This window comes from Pithys albifrons, chromosome 3 (genome assembly GCF_047495875.1).
Source record: "Pithys albifrons albifrons isolate INPA30051 chromosome 3, PitAlb_v1, whole genome shotgun sequence".
In the NCBI taxonomy this organism is placed as follows: Eukaryota; Metazoa; Chordata; class Aves; order Passeriformes; family Thamnophilidae; genus Pithys; species Pithys albifrons.
Genome location: NC_092460.1, coordinates 44,661,731 through 44,689,622, shown reverse-complemented (window position 1 = coordinate 44,689,622; position 27,892 = coordinate 44,661,731). Strand labels below are relative to the sequence as shown.

The following is a 27,892-nucleotide window of genomic DNA, read 5'->3' as shown; positions in this document are numbered from 1 at the left end:
GCTAAGTCTTAGATTTCTGAATGCAGCAGCTAAAATTGCCTCAATGCTCAGCAGCAGTAGGAAGGAAAAATTTACTTGGCTGTGCTGTACTCCCCCTGCTCCAAGGAAAAGCTCTAAGAAAGGCCTTGCAGGGGAGAGAAAGCTCCACGTCTCTTGTCTGTGTGGTTTTGGCAGCCCGAATTGAAAGGATCCCTGCTGTGTGTGAGTGCTGTACCCTCACCCTGCAATTACCTCCTGATGGCACCTTTGTCCCCACCAGAACCCCTGTGAGAACAGGGACTGGGGGTCCTGGCACAGCCCTGAGTGCTCCAGCTCGAGGTCTGCTTTGTGCTGCTTGTACCACTTAGTTCCCTGAGCCAGTAAAGAGCCTTGAAAGCTGGGAAAGCCCAAATACTGCACTGTGTAGGGAAAAAGAATCCCTCAAACCTTCCCAGTTCAAGGCCCTTTCCAGATGAATACCTAATCTCTGAACATTAAGTGCAGGAGTGACTAACTGTAATTATTGTTAGCAGGGCAAGCAGAGGATGTCTGTGTTGCTTTATACCCTGTGGATATTGGTATCGAAAGAACAAAACACCCTTTCCCACCAATCCCTTCAATGAAAGGAAGCAGAAAACACGTCTGACTCAACTAAATCTATAATAAGGTATTAATATTTTATGTTTGGTTGGTAGCAGTGTAAGATCTATTGCCATAGGGGCCTGACAGAAAGGAAATATTGGCTAAATAGAATGTGTGTGATAAGACAAGGAGAAATTAATTTCTAAACTGGAAATGTAGGGAACTGCTAGGATAGCTGTTGGTAGGCTTTATAATTACAAAAATAAGTGGTGAAGAACTTCTGTTTGGGAGTTTGATTGCTGTGAGATTGAGTCTCTGAAACAATATCTTGCCCTATCAAGGTGTTGTCAGGCCAGAAACTTGGATGTGCAGCAACAAGAAGTGTAAATTAAGTATAGAGTTAAACTTTTGGTATTGACGCCCTGCTGGAAGTGAGTGGAGACGTGACATGTGTATGGGATAAGGCAGAGATTTCACTTCATTTACAGACACAACTAACCCTCTTCTGACACATCAAGAGAAGAATGACTTGTATATTTCTGGGGGGAAAAACTGTCTTCACAGAGGAGGGAGGAGACTTCACAGAGGCTCTCACTATACCCTCCTTTTAAGTGGAGAATGGTGTGGTGTTTTCCAAGGATCACGTGATAAAATAGTCATGGCTGGATATATAATTGTAGTTTTTGTTTCATGAGCCTGTATGCTTAATTAGCATCTTTACAATCTCTTTTGATCTGGGAAGACAAAAGCCTAAATTCAAGCCTGAATTTCTCATTTGTGTGAAGTTACCTTTATGGTAATTAAATTATGTTCTAAGATATCTGTGCCATCTACTGCACAGCAAGTGAAGCCCATGGAAGCTCAGGAAGCCTGAAGAGTTTCCTTTAGGAAGGAGGACTTGGGACTTAATTTATCCAGAATGATTCACAGCCTTTAAGATCAGGATAGTCAACAAACTTGGCAAGTAGCAAAGGCAGGGTCTTGCTTCTGTTTAAGTTAGGAGAAGTAATGAAATCAGTAAGGAAAGAACATGTTGTGGATATTCTAGTGACTGACACAGAACATTGGTGGGAACTATGTGGGAATGTGTAAGAATTGCTGTTGCAATTTTGAAAAAATCAACAAATGAAGGACATTCTTCCCAAACTTCTGTTTAGGAGAGAAGTATTTAAAAATGATCTCCCTCTGTGCCCTGAGAACTGGTGGATTGTGGTTCTGATAGTCAGTAATGGATAGAGTAATTTAGGTATCATGTAATTGTTCAAGGAAAAGTCTGATCCACATCCAGGTGGATCTTGCACAGCTCCTGCCATCCTTATCCCCTTGAGATACTGGCAACTAAAACAGTCTGACAGAACGTGAAAGAAAGGGGTGTCTGAGGTGGGAAAGCATCAATGATTCTCTAACTATGACTCGTGAGGAATGAATTGGAGAGCTTTGATCCAAAAATAACAGAAGAATAAAACCTGGAGGAAAGGCATAAATCTGTGATAGCAAAAGGAGTAATAGCTTCCTGTTCAAAATACTGTCACAAAATAACTTACTGAAAGAAAAAACAGAAGGGAGAAAAGTGACTGATTAAAAAAGGATGATTTGATGAATGTTTATACCAAAATAAGATACATCCTGAATAAGGAACCATTAGAGACAGGTCAAAGAATGGCTGAGAGTGAACCCAGTAAACCTTTGCATTTGATGCAGTTCCCCAACTCTGGAGTTTGTATAGCCCTGTATTTTGGGAACAGCTCCTCAGCAGAAATTGCTAAGTCATTTTTCTTCCCTTCCCAAGTCACTTTTCTTCCCTTCCTTGTCAGTTTTGATTTTGATCTACACTTGGAGAGGAATCTGTATTCGTTTGGGGGAAAAGGTTTAATAAGACCTTTGCCAGCTCTCCTGTGCAGTTAATTTCTTTGAGGTTTGTGTGTGGTGTGTTCTGAGCTCTGGGTAAAGGCATCATCAATGCCATCTTGCTGTTTAAAGTATCACAAAGCCCAGCAGTGAGTCTCAGCTGGCCCATGAGTTATCTCAAACCATGGAATGAATATTAACTTCACTTGATTTATCTCTAAAATGTGCCACCACCTCTAAATACTGGCAGAGTTGCCACGTTTTGTTGCTGAATCTCTTGAAATGCTTCTGTAAGGCACAAAGTGCAGGCACAGCTGTACAGCAGGGACAGCAGAACCTGTCTCAACTTGTCTTAACAGCTAATGTCTGCCAGCCAGTTAAATATGTCTTATTATTGCTACCAACCTGTGTAAATAAAGCAGTGTATCTGGGGTGGGTGGATACCATTAGTAGGAATACAGCAAATGTGGATGGCACAGACTGTGTTAAGGACACAGGGATAGAAATAACATACCCACAGTGCTGAGAATTGATAGGACACAGTGATAATTTCATTGCATAAAACTTGCTTAATCTGGGTTTTCTGAAGTTCTGGAATAAATTTCTACCTTACCTTAATCCTGGTTATTAAAGCTACCACCCCATCAGTCTGCATACAGGCAAGAATACTGTGAGAGCACAGCCCTGGTCAAAAATCAAACTCAGCATATAGCCCTGCAAAGCTCTCTCCCAGTGGATAAGTGTGGAATGCAGCTTGTAGGAGAAATTGTACTGCTCATGGATAAATGCTAGAGCTGTAAAGAAAACAAGCGACACACTGCGGGGGGGGGAAACACGCTCTTTATATCTGCACATATCAGGAACACATTAGGAATGGCAATCAGGAACAAACCTTACAGAATCCCAGAGAGCTGGAAGGGACCCACAAGGATCATCGAGTACAACTCTCAAGTCAGTGGCCCACACAGGGGGTTGAATCCATGACCTTGGCATTATTACAGCCAAAGTTTAACCAGCTGAGCTAATCTCAGGGTCACTTACATGTGTTTCTGCCACACTGAGGTTAATTTTGTTTCTCCACACACATGCCTGAATCTTGTACAAATGCCAAGCAAATAGTTAATAAATATAACACATTGGGAGGCAGTCAGTTCAGGAAAACATAAGTGTGCCTCATGTGAACACCTTGTCCTGATGTCCAGGTCAGGATATTGGATGTGAATCCTGGGTAAGAGCAGCTCAAAATACCTGGAGAAATAGTACCATAGATAAAACTGGGTTTTGTTTTTGAGTTTGTTTGCAAGTATGAATATCTTCTTATGAAAGTGAGAGCTGAAAAATGCCTCAGACTGAACCTAAGGCTTGACCTTTAGTGCTCAGGTGTTAAGAGGAGGGTTCTCTTTCACATTTGAGTGCCTTTAACAAAGGGAAGTGCAGCGTGGGCAGCAGGGCAGGGGGAGATTCTGCCCCTGTGCCCCCTGGGTGAGCCTCCCCTGCGGAGCTGCCCCAGCCCTGGGCCAGCACAGCCAGGACATGGAGCTGCTGGAGAGAGGGCAGAGGGGGCAACAGGGTGGGCAGAGGATGGAGCAGCTCTGCTGGGAGGGAAGGCTGGAGAGAGGGCAGAGGGTGCACCAGGGTGGGCAGAGGATGGAGCAGCTCTGCTGGGAGGGAAGGCTGGAGAGAGGGCAGAAGGGGCAGCAGGGTGGGCAGAGGATGGAGCAGCTCTGCTGGGAGGGAAGGCTGGAGAGCTGGGAGTGTTCAGCCTGGAGACAGGAAGCTTTGGGGGGACCGCATTGTGGCCTTTCTGATTTGTAGTTCCCTGGATCTTCCCTCCCAGCCTTGTAAATAGGAATAACATTGGCCACCTTCCAGCTGCTAATTGCCAGTCTTGATGAGCATCTGTCCTCCAGCTACTGGATACAACAGGCAAACTGGGGATTCACTATCTGAACAATCATTCCTGGGTTATGTATTAAAAAAAATCATAAATACTGAATCACTGTCACTGGGCTTTGGGAATTAAATACCTGCCTGCCACTCTGACAGCAGAACCCAGTTATTCTCCTCACAGCATGCTCAAGGTACCCAGTACCATATGCCACTTAAAGTCAGGAAAACCAATGTTTTGAACATTTTGACTTACGTAAAAACCTCAAGCAGTAAAAAGCAGAAGCCTATGAAGCTTCTGGGAGAAGTTTGTCATGTTCACAAGAAACAGGAGTGGGTTTGCAGGGAAAGCATCTGAGCACCCTCTTTTTCCTCAGCTGACCAAGGGCAGCCAGTGGGATCCATTCCCTCCCCATCACAAGGTATACAAAACATACAGTGTATGCAGAGCATAACAGTCTGGACAGGAAATTGCTGCAAGCATCTTGTTGTAAAACAAGCATCTCTCTGGCTATACTGAGTAAAAAAGTAATACTCTAAAGATGAGTCATGAGGTAGAGGTGGAAAGCAATAGAAGTGAAAAGACAACTTGGAGTTTTGTTTTCCTATTTGGCGAGATTTTTAATAGAAGTTATATTCTTAATTTTTAATATGTGATTATCTCTAGGATATTCCTTTGCTGCAGCCAATTGCTTTGGAGTCCTCAAATTGTCTTTAAATCTTCTCAGTGTCGTAGATTAGTTCAATGTGGAAAGCAAGTGCATTTTTTAATCCCTTTTGTTGAGAGATGGCAAATCAATGATGATGGAGCTCAGTATTTTGACCTGTATGTCCTGGGTCCAGCTAATCCTCCTGCAGTTTCTGTGGTGGAAGAGGAAAACCCTCCCCTCTTGTTTCAGAGTTGATGTGCTTTGCTTCCCCTTCCTGCGAGGGCAGTGAGTGTCCAAACCAGGAGGCTGATGAATGCAGGAAGGAGCCATCACCTCTGGTGCCTCCAACTGTACTGAAAAATGTTTGATTTGTAGCTTGGATGGAAAGTGCTAAGAGGAAAGAAATCAGAAAGCAGCAGCTCAGCTTCCCCTGGGTACTGTGGTGATGCTGCTGAGCAGCCTGAAACACCAGTGCTGCTAAAGAGGGCTCTGGTCTTGAGGTGAGATTAATCCTGTGCACTGCAGCCACTAGAAGTGTCATTTACTCAGATACATTTGAACAACCCTTAGGAAGATAGATAGATAGATAGATAGATAGATAGATAGATAGATAGATAGATAGATAGATAGATAGATACATACATACATACATACATACATACATACATACATACATACATACATACCCATGCTGCATGTAGTCTGGTTGCTTAAGGGGATGCTCATAAATATAGGCCCTAATTTAACTTCATCACTTCCAGCTTTATGTTCCTACGAAGCCACTTTGTGATTAAATATCTAGAAAGTACAGCTGGGACTGTATTTAATAAAAAAGTGACTCTTAAAAAGAAATGCTGGTTGTTTACATACAAAAAGTGAGACTTTCAATTGACAGTTCTAATGAAGACATCCCTAACACTACATGGAGGCAAACCTGTGGGGATTTTTGGCTTCCTCTTGCATGTCATGAAAGAAAAGGCAGAAGTTAGATCAAACCAATGTTTCAAAGATGAATTTTCATTTGGTGGGTGCTTCTCCTTATGAACTGAGAGGTTTGTACTGGAAAATATTGTTTGGGGTTACATAATCACTGATAGATCATCTGGGCTCTGCACTTAGAAGTGAATGTATCTTTTAAACTCCTTTCCCAAGGTGTTTCTCAGCAGCCTCTTCTGTTTGTTCATGTTCTTTACTTTCAAAGGCCTTGGCCACGTGAGCTGCAGAGTGGGCAGGTTGGAAATAAGTTACACATTTTCATCAGCTTTATCATCATTTTCAATCTTGCCCATGTACGAATTCTAGCAGGGCTGGGATAAAATGAAGCTACTGGTTCTGTGAGGAGGAGGAACCACTGGAAGTGATGGGCCCACCCACTCTAAGATGATTGAGGGCCCTCTGCTTTCAGCCAGGAGCAATTTCATTCATGTTTGTGTTCATTTATGCTGTCCCTTTTCTTAGGCTTAGAGGATGACAGCTTTTCCTCTTTCATGTTTAGCATCAGGCAGTTTCCTCCTGCTTTTCTCCAACCTTTTCTCCTGCATATCCATGTTCATATTGCAGCCTAATGTATTGTCCTTAAGCACTGCCAAAAGGCTTTTGCATAATCCTTTAACAGGATTTTTGAATCACTGTAGTGGCAGTTTAATGGCTTGAAAATGACAGGGGGAAGGATTTCTAAGCATGGGAGCATGTGGGAAATGAAAGACTGCTTGAGTGACAGGATTATGGGAGTTTCAGTCTAGGCTTAGAGTTCTCAGGAAAGAAAATAAGAGTTGGAAGAACAGAGTGTTTGCTATAGGCAGGGAAATAGTCATAGACCTAAGTAATCTAAAATTAGATGACTTGGAGTTTAGAAACACTGAAACAGTGTTTGCATCTAGCAGGTACTGACAAGAATGTTTTTCCTGTCAAGGGAGGAGTTCTGGGGGATCCCTTCCTTACTGCACTGGCAACCTCCAGAGTGGTGTTCTGTGCCTTCAGGGTGAAATGGCAGTGGGAAAAGTGCCTTTATGTTTGTACTTATCCTAGTTTGGTGTGTGGGATCAGTTGTTATTCCCATGGACTGCAGTGCAGAGCAGCACCTTCCTGCAGGTGACCTGCAAAGTAGTTACTGAGCATAAACTGCAGCAGCCCTTTCTTTAAAGCAGCCTTTTCTACAGCAAACTGGGGAATCAGCCAACCATAAACTGTCCTCTGCTACCTCCCCCTTGTTCTCAATTTGTTATTCCCTCTCTTTGGCTTCTGCTCTTCATCCACCAGGAGGTTAAAGCCTTCTTGCAGCAAACCTGTTGGAGCTGCTCTTGTCCCAGTTCATTAAAGTTCTAATCTCTCCCCAGCCAGCATTGTTTCCTGAAGAGCATCTCTTGGTTTTAGAAGCCAAAGTCCTGCTGCTTTTCAAGGAGAGCAGCACCTAGCCCTTGTGCCCTTTCCTCTTGTCATCAAAGCTATAGAGTAATGTAAAAAAAAACTTTCTGGCCCTCAAAATATTAAGCAATGAAGGATGTACTTTGTCACCTAAGGCAGTGCAGTGTCCAACATCCCTTACTGTAACTAACATTAAAAAAACCTCACACCACCTTTATTCTCTGAACATATCTAACTCCAGCTTCTGCTGGATGTCAGGAAAATGTTATCTGCCAAGTTAAAGAAAAACAGGAGATACTATGTAGCTAAAGCTCTGATCAGACTTTTTGGTGCAATGGAACATTGGGTCTTGTCATCTCCAAAATACCAGAGTGAACTGGGAGTCACATTGTGAAGGTGGGATGGAAATCTGTCATGCTCCAGAACCACCTGTTTGGGCTTTGAAAAGCAGGCATCTTCCAACTGCCTCTTACAAATTTATCCTCATTACATGCAAGATAATTTTTCTGAAGAGTTTATGCTTAAAATGCTCCTTTCTCTTCTATGCTCACAAGTCCTTCAGTTTTCTGAGTTCCTGATTGAATGGGTCATAAAAATTTCCAGGAGCTGATGAGCTGTGACCTGTTTCTAGGCTTAAAAAACTGAACACATCCTGTGCTCCCCACCCCGGTGTTTAAAATTGCATGGACTTTTAGACAGCCCTGGGGCTGTAGGAAGACGTCACTGTGATGCACGGGCTGTCCCTGGAGCCATCACCCTCTGTTGCTGGTCTCTGTGGCAATTGTACATGTTAGAGCTGCCTTTCCTCACTGCCTTAGTGTTGTAAACCTTTCCTGCTGCCTGTCTTTCCCCATCAGCGAGCAGGAGAAAAAGCCTGCAACTCCCCCACACTTCCACCCCCTCAGATTCACAACTGGGCTCAGAGCTGTGCCAAGGAAAAGTGACAGGCTGCAATTCTGAATCTGAAAATCCTCATTGAGCTCTCCTGTAATTCCTGTAAAAGAGGGGTCGTTGCTAAAGATAAACCTTTTCAGGCAGCCTAAGAAGGGAAACAGTCAGAGTGCTCATAGTTAGGGGGACTAAACCAGCATGAAGTGATGCTGTGGTGGCAGATCACCAAGGGCTTTCTCTCAGCTCAACCTGCACTTGAGACTTAACCTCTGGTTGGGAGTTGGAGTGATGCTTTGGGTGACCTGAGAGCACAGAGAGGGGCTTGGCTGGGACTGTTCCAGGACTGGCACCCAGGGGAGCTGCTCTGGGTGAGGTGGTGCCCATTCACACCTGCTGGACGCGGAGCCTGGAACCGGGGGATCAGTAGGCAGCTGCTTTGGGACCTGGGATTATTTGCTTTTCAGTGCTGACAACTGCCTTGCCAACAGGTAATGTTCTTTATACACCTCCTTGGAGGTATAAATTGCTGAGTGCTAATTTTGGACTTGATTGAGATACTAATATTGCTCATTCTTAAATCCTTGGCAATGCATTCTCTCTTTCAGCTCACCAGCAGTTGTTTAATGTGCAATAATCTGCCTGTTTCCAAAAAGAAGCCTTTTGACACAATTTTACAACTTGCATTAAAAATAATAGGCTGAGTTGTTGTTCCAATGGATTTTCTCAAAAGCTTTAATACATGCCAAAAAGTGAAACTTTTCAGCTATATACTGAAAAGTTCCTGTTGTTAAATTAAAGATTTAAAATTTTTAATCTGATTAGCAAATTAATCTGGGTTTCTCTGTCAGAATGCCATCTGCATGGTCTTAAATGCTGTCTTTTCAGGAAAATATTCTTTGTCAAGTGCCACTTCCCTAGGATTTCTACTGCAATGTATTTCTAATCCACATAATTATACTGTGTATATTTAAAAAATTGCTGCTAGCTTAAGATGTGCTCCTCAGAAAACAACTGAAATTGATACAGGAAGTGACAAATTTCCATCTGGGAAAAAAATAAGGTGTTGCAAGGTTAGAGTTTAGAAAAGGACGGTGTTCAGAATGCTGAATGTGAGCTTACAAAGAGCTTTAATTCCTAGAAGAGCAGCACTCAGCTCCACCCCAGGGTTCTGGAAAGCAGAATGGTTGGGCAGTGGACAATGGGCACCTCTGCCCTGTCACCAAGTAGTGCTGCCTTGGAGTCAGGTCAGCACTTTCCAGTCCCTAAGGAATGCTCTTTCCATGTGACACTCACATCCTGCATGAACTGTAACCTGGCACAGTTATTTTATTAAACCTCTCTTTGTCTTGGTTGATGGAAATTACTCACCTAACACTTTGGGAGCTGGTTCATCCCATGGTATAGGGACAGAGCCAGCTATTAATTCCTGTCTAAATGAATTCTTTGCCTAATCTGCACAAAGAATGCTTAAGGCAAAAGCATTCTTTTTGATCCACATTTCCTTGTGAAAGAGCAGATCATTTCACTGAGGTACTCAGGGCATCCAGCATTAGTTCTGTGCCTGGGGTGCAAATGTTCTGTGCTTTTCCTCAGCTGAACTTCTCCCTAAATTGGTGAGGGGCAAATAATTGCAAGTAGGTTCTTCTAACTCAGGATTGAACTACCTGGCTGTGAAGATGAAAAGGAATAAAATCATTTTTCTGACAGCTACATTAGTAACAGAGTTCACAGAATGGCTTTATGGTGCTTGCTTTATTTAATAGAGTATAAAGGTAAGGCCTGGCCAGTGTGAAAGTCTCTGATTGCAGACAATTAGAAATGTGAGCTGAACTGGTCATGTGGCCCCTGTGAGGCTATAAAGGATCAGCTAAATGTGAAATCTGCATCCAAACTTGGCTGTTGTGGACCTGTTTATTCTCCCTGTTAGGATGTTGTGGTGGTGCATGAGCTGAGGCTGAGGTGTGTTAGTGGGAGGGGTTATTTCTTGGAAAGCAGAGAGTAAGAGAGAAGGAATACATCAGTGGAGCTGAGGAACTGAAATCTGTGGCTTATGCTGAACATCAGAGGTCTGCAAGAGTGATGGTGTTGAACCTAGGCAGTAAAATCAAACTCAGCAACTCCTGAGTTCAACACACAAAAATATTTCTGAGGGCTTAGAAGATCCTTTCCATTTCTGTGAGGGTGTTAGTCTTTATTTTTGCATGCTGATCAAATAATCTACTAATTCATCCTGAAAGAAAATTGTCTTGCAAATCTAGCTATGTAGAAAATAGTGTTCCTGAATCAGGAACCTATTGGGCTGGAATCCTTTCTTGTGCCTGAAGTTGGTCTGTTTTCTTATCCATGAGTGGTAATCCCAGACCCAGGCAGGAAGTGCCATCAAACACTTAAATATTGAAGCCAAGAATAGTGTAGGTTTCAGGCAATGGGGTTGAAGTGTTTAGCCAAGTGTGCACGTGGAAAACAGAGGTGGGGAATAGGGGAGTATCCAGTGTTTTCCAGTTAGCTCTGGGACTGGAGGCTGGACAAGGCACTGCAGGCCTGGAAACAGGGAGATTATCAGACAACTGTACAAGGACTTCATTTAATCGGGGTCACACTGGGACAGGGGCTTTAGGGGAAGAGGACAAATCTTCCTCACCATGGGACAGATTGGCAAACCTTACAATCAGTGCTATCCTACAGGTTTCACCAAGGGCAAGGTCCTGTCCATGTTCTCTGCACCAGAGCCCTTGTGGGCACAGGAGTCTTTCAGGATCTCAGCTGTGACTGTAGCACGGAAAAGTGATTTCACTGCCACTTCCCTCCATTAATTTTTCTATAACTATTTGCTACTGTGCTGAGGGAGTGTGTAAAGGTTGCTGTGCATTGTGCACAGCTTCAGAAGCCTGATTTAAGAAGCATGGCACTCTTATATGAGTAGCTGCCCCAATAACATACTAATAACCACTGCAGTTACTGCAGGACGGGACTTCTTCCCTGCACTGTAGCAAAATGTAAAGCTGCAGGGAGGGATTTTAAAATTAGAGATGGTTTGACATTTTCCTGGTGATACAATAGGTGGTTTTGAATGAGTTTATAATTGCTCCAAATATAGTGGGGCTTTTTCTGCCATCACATTGGATGTTGCTGCTATTTTAAGTCTAAATAAGAGTTTGAGCAAGTCAGTAATGCTGCTGCCTTAGCACGGTTCTGATTGGATGGGTTGTCTTCAGTGATCTTGGAGATTATGAGCTGTTCTGAATTTCTGTTGCTCTACCAGCTTTTTCTGGGGTATCCATACAGCACAGGGAGTGGTCTTTGCAGTCCAGGGTTGGATCAACTGCTTTGTCTGGATTATACTCTGAGATCCAAGGGACTGTCCTGTGAGAAAGGACAGAGCAAGGATCATCATAGGCTTGTTCCAGACAGTGTCAGACCTGATGCTTAAGAAAAAACTGCACAAACCCCAGAACATTCCTATTTTCATATGCCTGTTTTTCTGAAGCCTACGAGGACTAAAACCATATGCTGAAAGAGTTGCAGTCTTATTAAAAGTCTAGCTAGTACTTGCTGGATAAAATCAATGTAACATCTCAGCTAGTTAAACCTCGGGGTCACCTTATCCTCATAGAGAAAAATGTCTTGCAGTTTTAAAAAAATTAATATCCAGAAGGAAGAGCCCTTCTAAAAAGATACAAAGGGACAAGTAAGTTTAAACAACAGGTTTGTTGTGATCTTACTGATACCACAGCACTTGGAAGACAAGGAATTAAGGCATCTGAGGAGGAGAAAACATATTGAGTATATATTTATATATTTACCCCTGCATTGTCCAGGTGTCAAGGTACTTTAATAGCATTTAGGCAGGTATGGAACTGGGTAGTGGAAGGCGGTTCATTATCATTTAATGTATATTTCATATAAGAAGTACATGTTATGTGGGACTTCAGATCTGATTATCCATCAGAACAATAGGTTTTTTCAGTTCATGGGCTGAAAAAAGCAAGGGAATCTGCTTGGAGTCTCTCCCAAGCTGTCCTTAACCTGGATGGAGTAATCCTAGCTAGCTCCGTGTGGAATAGGTGGCAAATAGAGCTCCTCAAACAGGTTGGCCTTGGGAAGGTGCCAAGAGACACAGGGCATATTGTCTCCTGTCTTTGTCCCTTGTCCTCCCCAAATGCCTAAATTTAGACTCTGAGATCCATCCTTGGAAACTGAAATAGATGGAAATGGTTGTTTTCGCAGTATTTGCATGTGAAGGTCTCATTGATTTTGATGGTGATGTGTTACTGTGCCACCAAAGAGGGCACCTTTGGGTACTTGAGGACAGAATTTGAGCTGTGCATGGAACTGGTTTGAATTTTAGTGGCTGAGGAAAAATGCTGTGTGAAATGAACAGTTGTTTCAGCAGGAGCACTTAGAATATGCTGAATTCCTGACCACCCAAAAGAAAGTGTTTTGAATATTTGGGAAAGACCTAAAGAATCAATGCAAGTTGGTGCAGAACAGAGCATGGCTTCAGACCTGTGCCCTTATAGGCTTAGTGGAAAGCCCCATCCCTGAGGAGCAAAGGCCTTTCAGAGTCCATTTCAGTGTGCAGAGCCCCTCCACTGGAATTTCTGCAGAGTTACTGGGAAGGAAAATCAGCCTGACTGCCTGGACTCCCTGCCAAAGGGAGCCCAGGGGACTTCAGGGAGCTGGAAAGGTTTGTAGCTCTCAGGTATGATGGATAACAGGGACCCAAGTGTGATGTGAAAGGGAGGGAGGCAGGTGGGAGTCACAGGCATGGGAAGTGGCTGAGTAGCAGTGTAGCACAGGCATGGAAAATGGGGAACAGAACAAATATATGAAAGGTTAAATATAGAAAGGAGATGAGATGAATGTCCTGGAAACCAGCTGCAGATGATGTGAGCTGCTCTGGACACTCTGTTCTCTGCTCTGGTATCATCCCCCTGGTATCCAGGCACTTCACTGGCAGATGACTCACTGTGTCTTTGTGCTGCAGCTTCTTTCTCCATCAGATAAAGGTAATTCTTTCCACTTCTGGAGTGGGGCTGAAAAGGGTTGATCTGTAGAGTGTTTTGAAGATACACTAATATTCACAGCCTCTAAAGCCGAGGGTTTAATTGTGGGGCTGCAGATACTTGTAATATATTTTTGCAGCAACAGAAATACCTCACTGCAATAATTCTTGTCTGTGGTACATTATTTTTGATGCTCCAGGTACTTAGGATGAGATAGAAGAGGGTTGCATTGTTTAGTGTAGCATTATATCATTGACTCCACAATGGGGCTCAAAAAAATGCCTGGGTGGGAATCAACATGCTTTGCCTCCAGGGGAGCTTTCTGAATGCTCCAAGGAAAACTTCTTTCTTTAGCTGCTGTGAGATGTTAGACTTGAAGTTTAACTGTGCTGTGAGTAGCAAACAGTGAAGGAAAATGATTCTGAGTGAAACAGGGATTTGTGACATGCAGCCACCATGGAGATCCTCTCAACATGTTGTGTGATGGAGCACTGGCAACAAAGCTGTGCCATTCCAGCTGGTACTGCAGAGCCCACACTGACTTCAGGTGTGATGTAAATACAATCTACCATCAGTATCTTTGTGACTCAGGGGCACTGCAATTCAATCAAACCTGTTCTTTCCATGTCAGTCTACAAATCCTGCATCCTTGTCTTTAAGCCCTGCTCTGCCCAGGAGGAACCCTCCCACGGGATTTTTATGAGCTGTGGGCAAAGCAGCACCTTCCTCCTAATGGTTCTGTAACCACTGTTGTTGTCTGAGTGGGTTCAGCAAGGAAGGGACACATCCAGCTGGGAACAACTGGGGACTCTCAGACAACTCGAGCTCACTTAAATTCTAAATAACTTTGTAATCTGGAATGTGATAATATCTGACTGACCGCTTGCCTGTGTGGTCATTCAGCAAAATGCCAAAGCCAGGAGAGCTGGGCAGGAGTTCCTGGAAGATATACCATGAGACCTGCTGTTTGGGAAGGATATTTGCTCTCTGCTGCACATGAGTTAACTGGAGGTTACACCTCGTAACTGTGCTAATTAATTAGAACTTTGAGGTTGGTATTACTGTCATTAATGGTTAAATGTGTCCAATGGAGAAGTAAGATGGAATACTTGGAATTCCACCATGGTCTTTGCTGTATTTGGTATTTAGTGACCTCATTCCTATGCACTGGCCCTGCTTTGTACTGGTAAAGCACTGAAGGCTGACTTGAAATGAAAGTTGTTTTACAACATGTTGTAGGTCCTTTATATTGCATTATCATACAGTAAAGAAAACGTGGTCAAGGCAAGAAATTTTTCGGAAGTCCAAATGATGTTACTTCTTTCTGGGAAGAGCTGGAGTTTATCAGAGGAGATTTGTCCACAGCTCTTGGCCTACCATTTTATCAGATCTCATGGTGATTAATCTCAGCTTTATTGGCATTTTGATGCTCCCCCTGGGGCAGAATATGGGGGATGCCTGTAATAAATCCACTAAATCCAGAGCAATTCTGGTAACTGTGATTTTTATTCACCTCACCCATACTTGGGTTTAACCTGGACAAGGTAACCTTAGTAAAAGCTTATTCTGATAAAACAGAAGATTTTCTTTAACCAAGTTAGAGACAAGTTCAACAAATCAAGTGAATGACTAACACTTTGTGGAACTCTCTTTTCCAGCTCTCTGTAGCTGGCCTTGTATACCTGGTTTCTGTTCCAAACAAATACCGCAGCAGAGTCACTGAATAGCACTGCAGGGAGAAAGTCTCCCTTGTTAAAGAAGCCATTTCATTGTGTTTAACTCTTGGAGCTGTTTGAAAGCACAATGACTGCAAACAAAGCTGGGAGAAGCTTGTGACCTTTCTAACACAAAGACACTCTTCTAATGTTGCTTCCGTTTCTGCTGGGAAGTCTCTCATTGTGTATTTTACCAGTTTGTCCTTCCCCAGGTAGCCTGATGCACAATTCTTAATTCAATTGGAGTTGAAAAAGATGAACTCTCTAATTCTTTCTTGATATTTTCCAGCATTGCAGTCACTTATATGAAAAATAATAGCAGTGTGATGCTGCTGAGAGTGTTCTTTCTAATATATTGCTGCCTTTTTTGGCCTTCTGTGCAGCCTGAGCTATAGAAGTTATGAAGTATCTCAAAGAGAATCCAAGTCCTCTGATCTCCCCTGTGGTTTTGTTCTGTTATTTGATCTAAACATTCAGGAACAGCCTGAAATCTCCTCACTTGTTAGAGAACAGCATTATAACCATATTTAATTTTACTGGCCCTCTGAAGTGAGGGACGGATAAGGAATTTCTTTTTTTGGTGTCTACAGAGAAGCTGTAAAAAAATGCAACCAACCAAAAAACCCCCACACCAAACACTCTCCCCCTCCAAAAAACCCCAACCAAAAAGAATAAAACATAGACCTATCTGAGCTGTTAGGATGTGACACTCCTAAAATACTCAGAGCAAGTTCAGATAACCACACACTAGAGTGGATTATTAGGCAGCTGCTGCTAAAATATCCTGATTTTATTGCTAAAACATGTAAAAACCCCTTAGTGAAAGGAGAAGTGTCTGTCTTTCTCTAGCTTGTCCTAAATCTTCTAAGATTCCTTAAAAATATTACTGGATAAGTTTTTCCCCTCCCCTTTCCTATAGACTTCTAAAAGGTGGTCTGAACAATAATTCTAAAGTGATTTGTGTTTCAAATTGTTGCTTCTCCTTTTAGTATAGTGTTGCTAATTTAGAGCCTTTCTGATGCTCTCTTTTAAGATTCCTTGTTAATTAGATTAAATCATAACCCCCCATAATTCCAGCATGCAGATTCCTTTCACAGCAGCAGGAATAGGCTACTTCAGCATTCAGGGTAAGATGTAGTGAGAAGGTTGTACCTGAATATGTGACACAAACATGGCACTCAGCTTTCTGCTGTCCATCTCCCATCTGTGTATGTTAGAATCACCCTTTCATCAAACAAATGAGGCTTTTGTGGATACCAGCAGGAGATGTGCATCTGTTATAAGCCACAAACAGTCACTTGATGTGTGTATTTTGAATAAGGTGCTTATTTATGATTTTATTGACTAAATATCCCATGTCCTTTTTATACACATACAGTAGGAGGCAGTTTTGGTGCTGGAGTTGCTGTGTATAAATTCCTGCAATGGCACAGCCTGGTCCCTTCACAGGGCCATTTCTCAGGCATTAAATGACGGCCAAGTGTCAGCTCTGGGCTGTTCCTGTGAGTTACTCTCTCACACTGCACAACGTGCATCAAAGCTGTTCAAACACTGACAGGTCTAGAATAATGGGCTTATTTGCTAAAAGGTGACTCTTTCAATCTAATTTTGTTTAAATGAATCATCTTTCAGCTCTCTTCCATTGCTTCTTGACTATTATGGTTAGCACTCCGGACTCTGATCACAAGGTCGTTAGTTCGAGTCTCAGTGGAGACCGTACCGGGCAGTTCAATGCCTCCCTGCCATCCGATCCCATCAGATCTCGGATGCTCAGCAGGGTCAGCCCTGGTTAGTACGCGGGTGTTGTAGACAGTCCTGAGGATTTCACTGTCACCGTCCAAGCTCGCTCGGCCATGGCAGATGAACCTCAGGACTGAAACGGTGAGGCCAGTTCTGCGCACGCTGAGCCTCACCTAAAATCCACTGTGCAGGCTGGAAGGGCACACCCCCACCTGGGGACAGCCCTTCCCAAATCTTCGTTCGCGAAGTTTGGCCATACATACATACATACATTATACAGTAATCACCTTTGTAATGAAAGCCATTTTAGTCCATATGTTACATCAAAGCAGTTGGATTATTTAATTTCAAAGCCATTTCATTTCAGAGTTCAAGAAAGAGAATTGAAACCATAAAATCATCCCATCTCCTTGCCCTCTAAGGCAAAGTTTTTCACCAGTTTGTGAAATCTTATACCCCACCCTACCTATTTTTTTACATGCTCTAAGTGTAGGTATCTCCACTGACACTTAGCTAGCTCCAATTTAAATGCAATACATATTTTTCAAAAAAAAAGCAGCAGTGCAATAGCTGTCTGTGAACAGTTTTGGACACAGGACTTGGCATTTTTGCCTCTGCCTGAAACAGCTCTCCCTTCATTTCTGTGAGGACTCATCCCTTAGTAAAGTCACTGACTACTTGCCTTTCTAACAACTGAGGTTTAAGGAATGGAGCTTGTTGGATTTAAGAGGGAATATTTAGGATTGAAAACCACTGCTAATAAAATGCTCTGAGGGTAAACAGCAGTTAAATAAACAGGACTTAAATATCTTCTGCAGAAAAAATGGAATGAAAGTGTTCAAATAATGGCCATGGTGAGAGAGGCGAAGCTCTGCTGTGCCAGTAAATGAAGAAAACCCACCTTCTCCAGCTTTCCTTTTGCTCTTCCAGCATGATTGGAGCATGTACATAAGGGGACGTGTCCTGTGCCTAAGGAAGGTGCCCACTGGAATGGCACTGGGAGCACTGTCTGTGAGCCTGGGTTTCCTTCTAAGCTCACAGGGGCCTAAAAGAATGTGAGGACTGTGGCACTGTAGATTTAGAGAACTAATAATATTAGGAGGTCCAACGTTGTGGGGGAAAGGCATGAAAAGTTCAGTAGTTAATTCATGAGGCTCTTGAATAATTCATTGCAGATGAGCCCGTTAAGCCCCTATTTAAGTTGTTAATAATGATGAGCAGTTCATTCCCAAACCTCTGTTACTTGTGTCCAATCTAAAGTACAAGTAGGAAAAGCTCACTACAGTCATGTTTCATGTGTAAAATTATTTCACCTATTGAAAAATGATTCTTTTCTCTTTTAGCCTCTTTTCACTCATTTTAAGAAGTACTAGCTGTTTGAGAATAACTGCTTTTACCATCCCACCTGGCTGTGCAACTGAAGGAAGGCATTTGACTGAAGGATACTCACAATATTTAATTGGAAAAGGCAGGAGTACATGAAATGTTTTCCTCATGATATTGCTGTTTCTTCTAAAATAGTATGAGCATAAACATCCCGCTCTGGGAAATAGATCGTTTTTTTCCTGCAGAGATCAGAAATAAGCACCTGTTGAATTATTCCAGTAAAATTCTTGTTCAAGTAGGAAAGGAATGAGGAATACAAAATGGCCCTCGAGGTTGGAGAGCTCCAGGGGTTCAAGGAAATTCGGGATCCCTTCTCTGAGGTACTGCTTCCAGCTCTGAGTGGGGAATAAATGGGAAGCTGTGTATTCCAGGAGTTCCTGACAGAGGGAAGTGTCCTTTAACATCCTCAGTAGGGGACATGGCACAGGTGAAGCTGAAGTGAAGGAGAATTGGGAAGAAGGTTTTAGCAACTTTTCGTGCAGGGTTTTGTCAAATGCTGTAAAGATGTCCCAGTTCTAAGGAGCCTTTATAACATTACAGAGAATCACCTTCTGATTGCTGTGCCAAGTCATTGTTGGAACCATATTTATCAGCAGCCTCAGAAATAGATGCTACAGGCTCATACAGCAAACTGGAGCTGCTTTGCTTCCTATTATCTTTGGCCCAACGTTTCTGGTTTATGTGGCTCTCTGGCTGTTGAGGTTTTACAACGATGTGAATCAAATGTAGCCAGTTCAGATAATTAATGAAGGATACCAAGAGAGTATCTCCCAGGGACCGTGAATTTCTTATGCATCTGTAAAAACTACAGCTAAAACTGATAAAATTTTTAAAAATACACATTATTTGTTCTGGGATTCAACTGCATGGAAAGTATTCCAGCTTTAAGCTTATGAGCTCATTCCAAAATAAATAATTATGTGGCTATTTTGTGAACATGCTCTTCCCAATAAAATACTGGTATGATGCCGAGTGGGGATAACAGGCTCCCTTTATTTTCATGCAAAGGTGACATTGAGCATCTATTTTGGAACATATTCAGACTTTAACCTGCTATTAAGAGAAAGTGATCTGCACATCTCTATACTTGCATCATACACATCTGTACTTGTATCTGTACCTATTCTTGTATCATTATTCAAAACAGGAGAAAAAATACAAAGGGAAGGTGGAAATTTGGTATCTGCAAGAATTCCTTGCTTTTGTTCTTCAGCAAGAAAGACAAGAAAAACAGTTTATTGGTAAATCCAGGTCTCTTTTATGAGGAAATTACCTTAACTGAAGTTATGTCGACCATTTTTCCATAAAAAGACTAGAATTCATAGAAAAAACCACTTAAAATATATAATCAGTTTTTACTGCTTGTCTCTGTTCATAGACACTTTAAGTGTGGCTCATCCTATAAAATGCAGTATTTATTTAATTCAATGCAATTATATGTGGATGAAATTTAAATATGGCTCTTGTCATTTTAATTTAAACTCATTGCTAAGCAATTCTGCTTCAGGGTAGTTGATTAAAAAAATAAATATGTTCTCTATACTCATATATCAACCCAGTGTTCAATTTACTCAAAACACTGAATTAGGGACTAAGCTGAGGCACTGGGGAAGAAAAAATTTCATTGCTTTCACTAATAGCTTTTTTGAGTATGCAAATTATCAGTCAATTGTAAATGGCTTTGCAAAAATCAGGCTGGTTTAGAAATTTAAAAAATAAAACCCACCATCATTAAGGTAGTGAGCAGGTCTATTTCTGCTCCTGCTTCTTTGGGTTTTATATAAAACAAATTATTCTGACAACTAGTGAAGAGAATTTCAACTTTCCCAGTCTAAAACTAGGGGCATAAGCACTCTTCAGTCTGAAATGATTAGTTATTGAAATTAATGGGGGTTATTAGTGCATGTCAACATGGGAAGGGATTCCCTGGTATTTGTCTCAGTGCTGCCTTAGGGAGCTTTTGCAGGATGAACAGTCTCCAGCTTTAATTGAACTCTTGAGCTATTTTATGCTAGAATAAATCCAACAGTGCTAGTTAGCCTGCAAACTAGTGGGAAAACTCTTCCAAATTTCCCAGAACTCTGAGTGCCAGCCTTCCTTCCTGAAGCTGCTTCATCCCTTTGGACCCTCTTCCAGCACCTGTGGGTGCTCCTCTTGGTCCAGCAATGCTGTTCTGCTCCTGGCTGAATGTCTTGGTGTGCTCTGGGGCCTTCGGTGCCCACCTGAGCATTGGTACCCTCCTTTGGTGCCCACCTGAGCACTGGTACCCTCCTTTGGTGCCCACCTGAGCATTGGGACCCTGCTTTGGTGCCCACCTGAGCATTGGCACACTCCTTTGGTACCCATCTGAGCACTGGCACCCTGCTGTGGTGGGTGGCTCAGGGCATGGCTGAGCCCTCAGTCGGTGTGTGCAGGTTTTCCAGAGAGCTGAGATCTTCTCTGTGCTCAGAAAATCACAGGGCACAGGAAACCTCTGCCCACTGTGGCCTCTTTCCCCACCTCTGCAAGTTGGAGTCTTAAGGTGGTAGAAATACCCAGAAACAACCCAACAGTGGAACCCTCACTGAAATAGGCATAATTCTGCAATATGTATGTTATGTAAAAAGCTCAGAGCCCTGTTCCTTCCAAACTGGTGAATGCCACTTTCTGCATGTTACTCCCTGTGTGCCACTGCAAACAGGGACTAGAATTACTCCTACTGTGACTGCAGGGACTTTTTTGCTTCCCAAGAGCTGCAAACCATGTCTGAGGACAAAACTATGTTCAGCTGGCTTTGATAGAAGTGTATCCTTCAGTAAGAGCAGCTACCTTAGTTTAACTGACATAACCTTGCATTGTATGGGGAATTATTACATGAAGGGATGGCAAACAATAAAGCCAATAAACTCCTTGGGTTGTCCCTCGAGCTGGGTGCTATTCCCAAGCCCCAGGAACCAGGATCCAAACTTCCATCTTCTTCATTCCTGCCTGTGTTCTGTGCTTGCAGCACCTCAGCTGGAAAGACCTGGGACATTTCTGAAAAATGCTTCTTGTCACAGTCTTGGCCAGGCTTGGGTAAAAGTATTTCAGTGCTGTACAAATGCCAGGAGAGAGATGAGTGTAAATCTTTCATATCAATTTGGTGTTGTGCTGTGCTGAACAATGATGCTGAAAATGGTTTGACAGTTTGATTAATGTGGCTGTTTCTTACACAGTAAACACTGCAGGAGGTTTTGTATTACTTTGGAACAAGGTGGTAGATGCAAGGCAGCTTTAGGGAAATTCTCTGTCTTACTGCTCAAAGAAAAGAATATATTTAATGTTATCAGAGGGCTGATAAGAGGAGCAATCCCTTGATTAAATATTTATTTTTGGGGATACGTTATCTCTATTACAGAAAGCATCCTAAAGCAACATGTAATGGAAGGGCTCAGAAAACACTCCTCAAACCCAGAAACTACTAACAAACCTCTTGGATTAATCAGTAAATAAATAGAGTTTAAAAACGACAGTTCATAAGCTTATAATGGAATGCCTTTTAAAACAGGTTTCTAAAGGTATCTTAAAGTGGATTTGTACTATTCATTACATCTGTTTCTAAAGCAAACAGTTGAACTGCTTCACACTGTGGTGTTTTTAGGATTACACCACATCTCAATTTTTCGGGGCCCCTTTTTTTCAGCTCCAACGATGGCTTTATGTTCCCCACTTAGAGCCACTGGCCATGCTGAGTCCAAATGACACTGCACAGACCTCAATGAGATTGTGCTGCCAGTAAACAGAATTTACACCCAGCAGGGCTCTGTAATGAACAACCCTGTGACTTTAAAGCCCTTAACTTTTAGTCTTTGTATAAAGTGTCTGCCCTCTTAATGCAAAGTGCTGCCCTGGATTTATTGGGATGCAAAGCCATGTACATGATCAGCACTTTACCAGTGCTGTGACACTGCATGGCTGTGGAGCTGGGTGTGGGATGCTGCTCTGGGTGAGTTTTGTGGGAGAATTACCCACATGCAGCTGTTTGAGCCAACACACACCCTTCCAGAGTTAGAGCTCTGTATCTAAGGGAGAAGCTTGAAGTGATTTTAACTGGGGACCAGTTAAAACAGACAAGCTTTAGGTCAAAATCCATGTGCTTAATGCCACTGGAAACTCAGCCTGAGTGTGAGAAGTGTGTGGGACTGGTGGGCAGGTGGTTCTGCTGAAAACTGAGTGTGCCACAGTCTACATGGAGAGGAGGAACTTCCTGCCAGGTAACATAAGCAGGTTTAGAACTGCTAATTTTCCTCCAGAATGTTTAAAACCACCAGGTGCTCCACTCATGTTAACATATTTCCCAAAACAAAAGGATGTTTGTTGCCTTTCCAGTGAAAATGGGACAGACAGGTCTATATAAAGTAAATGTACAAAATCCAAATTCAGCCTCTTAAAGGCTGAAGAGTCTGTTCAGAGCTCCTTACACAGATATAAATACATGAGAGCTGTGTCCTATTTCAGAATTTGTTAGTGGGCCAAACCCTAGTGTGAAGGTTAATTGAAAGCCTGATGAAACTGGGTGAGTTACACAGTTGGATTCTATCTGATCCCTCCATATAAAGTCCCAGGAAGTCTCTTCTTACTGAGAATTATTTCCTGAATTTAATTGTATCCAGTCTCAATTACATGTGCTGAGAACACTGCAAAATGACATCTAGAAAGCTTGCAGTCAATATTTGTTGTATGCCAGGCTGACCTTTTGCATGATAATCTTAGTGGAGTGAAGAGAGATGGATTTTAGTCTTTATTCTAATTACTACAATGTGGCAGCACCTCATGCTTTTGAAGAGTGTTCAGGAAATGAAATGTCGGTAACACAACTTCCCATCTGCTCCCTATTTAATCTGAATGAGTTTGTGATTTTATAGGGGAAGGTTATTTCTGCCACTGGCAGGCAAAAGGTGGTAATCACTTAATCAAAATGAATTGATTGCTCTAATTATGGCCTCTTGAATGTGTGTGTGTGTGTGGGGGCGGGGGGGGGGAGAGTTTCATGAACTTTACTCACCCACAATTTAGTTTTGACATGTTTTGCTTCCTATCCTGGGCACATCCATGGTTTGCAACAACTTTGACTTCAACAAAAATAATTGTTTTTATTGAGAGGTAGAGCCAGCCCAGCAGTGGGTGCTGACAATGTTACACCACCCCAGCTTTGGAAATTGGCTGGAAAAAACCCACTAAAATCAGTTTGAGCAACTTCACCCAGTTTCAAAGCTGCTGAGAGCCCCAGGCAGCTGGAGCTGTGATCCCTCACAGCACAGAGGGATTGTTACATGTAACCAAACACACCTTTCAGACTGGACTCCAAAGTTTATCTGCAGCCCCTGATTTCTTGACAGAATAAACCCTCATTTTGTTATTGTTCCTTGGTACTGAGCAATAATTCATGTAGGGGAGAGAGAGCAGGAACCAGATGGGATTTGATTCTGGGCCAGCCTAAAACCTGCTTTTGTTCACTAGATTTTTATGTGAATAACAGTGTTTCATTTCTGCATGTCCAAGTTAGATACAGACTTGAGGGGCTGATAATAAAAAAGCAAACAAGAAGAGGACTGGTTTTGCTGTGGGCTGCCCTGTAAAGTCATCCTGGAGGGGAAGGTGCCAGCAGCATGTGCTCCTTCTCAAGGATGGGGAGTCCCAAACTCAGGTTTCTTGTGGCTTCAATAAAAGGCCTTGGATAAAAACTTTTACAAGTTTGGAAAACTTGAGGGCTAAAATTTCAAGTGCACTGTAAGTCTGTGTCCTTTGATCCACAACATTCCTGCAAAACCTGCCAGGCAGAGAAAAAGTGTGGAGGATCAGTGACATGGAAATGAGCTATTTAATAAGAGTCAAAAAGTAAATACTTGATAGGATTTTGAATTTCAAACAAGCTTTGTGATGTCTGCTGGTTTCAAAGAGAAGTAAAATTACCTTTAAACACATGAAGTCCTGCGTGAAAATTGATAGAAAAATATTCTGGAGTGACAAAGTGAGTATTTTAGGAACAATTCAAGGAGCTACAAACTGATTTCAATGGGATGAAGTTCAACAAGGCCAAGTGCCGGGTCCTGCCCTTTGGCCACCCCAACCCCCTGCAGAGCTCCAGGCTGGGCACAGAGTGGCTGGAGAGCAGCCAGGCAGAAAGGGACCTGGGGGGACTGAGGGACAGGAAGCTCAACAGGAGCCAACAGTGTGCCCAGGTGGCCAAGAAGGCCAATGGGATCCTGGCCTGGATCCAAACTAGCGTGGCCAGCAGGCCCAGGGCAGTGACCCTTCCCCTGGACTCTGCCTTGGGGAGGCCACACCTTGAGTGTTGTGTTCAGTTCTGGGCCCCTCAGTTCAGGAAAGAGATTGAGGGGCTGGAGCGGGGCCAGAGAAGAGCAACGAGGCTGGAGAAGGGACTGGAGCACAAGTGCTGTGGGGAGAGGCTGAGGGAGCTGGGGGTGTTTAGCCTGGAGAAGAGGAGGCTCAGAGGTGACCTCAGCACTGTCTAGAACTGCCTGAAGGGAAGTTCTGGCCAGGTGGGGGCTGGTCTCTTCTCCCAGGCACTCAGCAATAGGACAAGGGGGCACGGGCTCAAGCTCTGCCAGGGCAAATTGAAGTTGGAGAGCAGAAAAAACTTCTTTGCAGAGAGAGTGCTCAGGCATTGGAATGGGCTGCCCAGAGAGGGGGTGGATTCCCCATCCCTGGAGGTTTTTAAAGTGAGCTTGGCCGTGGCACTGAGTGCCATGATCTGGTAAATGGACTGGAGTTGGCCCAAGGGTTGGACTTGATGATCCCGGAGGTCTTTTTCAACCCAATCGATTCTATGAAATGAAAACTCAACCTGAGAGCAGAATTCCGGAAGCTAAAGACTTGGAAATGTGTTTTATTAAGGCTGTTTGCACTCTCCAGTGATGTGCCATAGATGGAATTGTTGAAAATAATTTGGAAATGATAGTGGACTCTGACAGCTCAGCTAATGTTGTTCCTGAGCCTGGGATTCTGATCTCAGAAAGGAGCACATCACCTTCACCTTGATTTTTCCACTTTAGCAATTGTGGCTTCATGCTGTCAGAAGTCTCCCACACTGAGCCCCGGGGGATGGATGGTACCAAAAACTTCACAGGCAGAAAAAATAAGTTAATTTTCAGCTTCCTCTCTGCCAGAGATAAAAGTATGTATATCTTTGTAGCTCCAACTAATTATTCAGAGATGTAGTTCAAACCTCCCTCTGCTTACCCACTCCCCTCAAAAAAAACTCAAACTCGCACAAAAATCAAAACATACAGGAACACAACTGTCTTTAGATGTTCTATTCTTGAGGGAGGAGGGGTAGTCCCTCCTGCTCCTGGTTCCAGGACAGGTTCTGCCCTGGCTACAGGAAACCCTCAGTGAGAGCCTTTTGGACATTGAGATTTGAGTCAGTGTTTCTCAGGAGCAGCTCTTCCTCTGGGCATATCCTGTTGCAGACAGGCTGTGGGTATTGGGATGGGAAAACACAGGGCTGGCATTGCCTGTTCTGCATTAAGGCCCTTCTCACTCCTTTTCTCTGTAAAACCAGCATTGTCCTAAGATTTACTGTCCCCAGACCCTGTTGCTATTTACTACATTCTTCTCTAATTAAAAGGAATGAGCTCTAGTCCTTGTTGCCTCCAAAGGTGAATCTTTCCATCTGCCTAATCCTCCTGCCTGTGCTGGCTCAAATACTGTCTGACACGTACTCCTGGCTGTGAAATGCTCACCTTCTCCCAGAGCTGCAGAGAGCCAGGATGGTTTAGGGAAAGCCATGGGATCTGCCAAGGCTCTTCATGGAATATGCCCATGGGACACCTGACAGACATTAACATTTTAGGAAAGGATCATAGGGATCAGATTTCTGTCTACAAAAATATATATATTATATATATTACAGCTGGACAGCTACAAATTATCAGGCTTGCAATACAGCAAGGAAACTTCAGTGTAATGGTCAAGACCACACCTCCACTTTAATTAGTGTAACTCAGTCTAAATTATTCTCTTTTTGTGTGTATGTGTGTGATTTGTGGTAAATGTACAGGGAGGGTTTTCATCAATAATTTGTATTAGAAGGGTACCAATGTTTTTTGTAGCTCCGGGTTTGTTTTGATTTTTCTATTAATGTTGCTTTATGGAATATTCTCAAACATCTGCTCTTGTGCTTTTGGAATTTATTAGCAAGCTATAAAAATAAAGGAGAAGGGGAAGGGATCTCTGAGAGCCTTGCTATGAGCTTAGAGCAAGGTTCTAAAATTAAAGTTTAATTAGTTCTGGCCCTGATTTAGAGTGGTCTCAGAGATAAGCATGTACTTACCAGTAATCTGTTACAGGGCTATTAAAGGTAATGTTTCTAAAGGAATTCCTGAAAGGTGCAGACAGACCTGGGAAGGTTTTTTTGTGTGATGTCTGTAGGTTGATTTTGAAATCAGTGCCAGTAAGGCACAAGGCAAACTGGTCCTCAAACCACATTTCTGACAGCACTGGACAGAAGTGGGAGGGAAAAGCATCTTGTGCACCTTGCTGTGGCTCCAGCCAATGGTTCCCCCATTCCCCAGTGCTTTTCCATCTCTGTTCTGGCAGGGGGGATAAATCCCTCTCTGCTACCCCCATGGCTGGACAAGCTGACCTTGAAGCAAACATGGTTAATGTCCTTGTCTCCCCCTCTCTAAAGCTTTGCATCAGCCTCACAGCATTTTAATTTCCATGATCCATCTATTAAGCTTTAAAGCCCCTGCACTGAGCTGAATTTCTCCTCATGCTCCTGTTTAGTGCAGCTCTGGAGATGCAGGAGAGCTGCAAACCCAGGCCAGCCCAGGCTAAGGCAATTCTACAGCCCCTGATGTGGCCAGGGAAAGGCCAAACAGCTGCATCACATCCCACTGTGCACATCCTGAGCTCTGGCATTCTCAGGGCACTGAGAAATACTGGGTAAAGCCACTTAGAATTAGTCAATCTTCCCTCACCTGTAAGCCTGCACTAGAGAACTCTGTCTTTCCTGAAGAAAAGGTTTGCGTTGGAGGTCTAAAATTGCACTTGTTTTTCAATAAAACTGACCTGGGAGGATTTGCGTGGGGAGGCAGCAATTGCAGCAATTAATTACTTGGAAAGAGCAGATTCTCCCTCCTGCATTTCCTCATCTCGCTGCTTCACAGTCCATTGTCTTTTTATCTCCTTTATTTAAAGTACTAACCATACATCATTGCTGTTTCCTCCCCCTGCCCACAGAAGAAATGAGGGAGCTCCTGGTTCAGCCTTGTCTTACAGAGCCATAATTAAATGCCACACAAACAGCTCTGCCCTGGAGCTGCAGCAGCAAAGCCTTCCAAGGATCTGAGGGGATCTGTTCCCAGGGGAGCTGCTCCCTGCACTCACCCAGCTGCAGTGCCAGAGCCCACTGAGTGTGGCTCGTGGGGATGCTCAGGCTTATCTGAGGCAGCAGAGCTCCTTTGTGAGCAGAGATGGCTCTGTGGGATCCATCTCCCCTCTATCAAAAGCTCTGACTCATCTGAGAGAACACTTGGCCCTCAGTTCCCCCCAAGCTTCTGGGTTTGGAGATCCCCCTGCACCACTGATTCCTTGTTCCTCTGCAGGAGGAGAGGCTGGAGCCTGGGGGAGAAATGATGCCTTAAAATCTAGGATTATACAGAATTAAGTGTAACAGTTGTAGTAGCAATTTAGCGAAGTCCCTTTGTGTTAGATTTCTGAAATGTTGCTGACTGTTCCTCATGGAGGATTTCAGTGGATAAAGATTTGAGCAAACAGTCTAGTTTGGATAGAAGGTCCCCAGAAAAACACAAGAGGAACATTGTTTGAGATAATTCTGGCCAAAACTCTGTGGAAGGCC

At 43.2% G+C, this 27,892-nt stretch overlaps 1 protein-coding gene across 3 annotated transcripts in view; it reads left to right on the top strand.

The window, feature by feature from the left end:
• Positions 1 to 616: 616 nt before the first annotated feature.
• SHISAL1 (shisa like 1) overlaps positions 617 to 27,892 on the top strand; it is a 139,362-nt gene continuing 112,086 nt past the window's right edge. For all 3 annotated transcript variants that reach the window (XM_071551560.1, XM_071551555.1, XM_071551557.1), the window contains exon 1: positions 617 to 646. The gene's annotated coding sequence lies outside the window, so the exon portion shown is untranslated. The remainder of the gene's footprint in view (positions 647 to 27,892) is intronic.